Source organism: Cyprinodon variegatus, unplaced genomic scaffold (assembly GCF_000732505.1).
Source record: "Cyprinodon variegatus isolate N-32 unplaced genomic scaffold, C_variegatus-1.0 Scaffold386, whole genome shotgun sequence".
Classification (NCBI taxonomy): domain Eukaryota; kingdom Metazoa; phylum Chordata; class Actinopteri; order Cyprinodontiformes; family Cyprinodontidae; genus Cyprinodon; species Cyprinodon variegatus.
The window spans coordinates 111,338-112,067 of NW_015150839.1; positions in this window are offsets into that span (position 1 = coordinate 111,338).

The following is a 730-nucleotide window of genomic DNA, read 5'->3' on the forward strand; positions in this document are numbered from 1 at the left end:
ATCTTATCTAAGCCTTTTTAGGAGTATTTCTATGCATATATAAGGAATATTACAAGGCTCTATACTGAGCTTTTTCACTGGGAAGTTGTTGACAGTAACCCCAGACTCCAGAACCATAATCTAATCTGGGCAAAGACCTATGCAACTCAGTATACACCTTTTATCAATCAATCAAATTTTATTTTGTACGGCCCATTTCAGGAATAATGCGTTTCAAAGTGCTTTACATAATAAACATTACAATTTATTCCAGTGCCAACGTTAAATTTTTAATTGATTACAGTTGAAAAGCAACTCTAGTGATTTAAAAATCCTTCTGAAACATATCAGTAGTGAGCTGGCTAAACTTACTGAGAGGCTAAAGAATGACAAATGATCAATAAATTTGAATAAAACTGAATTCATGATTTTTGGTAATAGAGAAATAGATTACTGGACTATAATGTCCAGCGAGGGAAATCTAGTAGAACCAGTTCATGAAGTTACATTTTAACGTCATGAACTTCCAGTTCCTTTTATTGGAGAACAAAACTCTGACTGCTTCTGTTTCCAGGTGAAGAGTGTCCACTGCAAGGCAGGAGAGACGGTGGGAGAGGGAGACCTGCTGGTGGAGCTGGAGTAGAACAGCAACTTTGATCTCTGTAATCACCTCAATTCAGAGGACTGGTTTCCCACCAGCAGGGGAGGACATTTTGACACTAATATGCATCAGATGTGTTGAACTGATGGC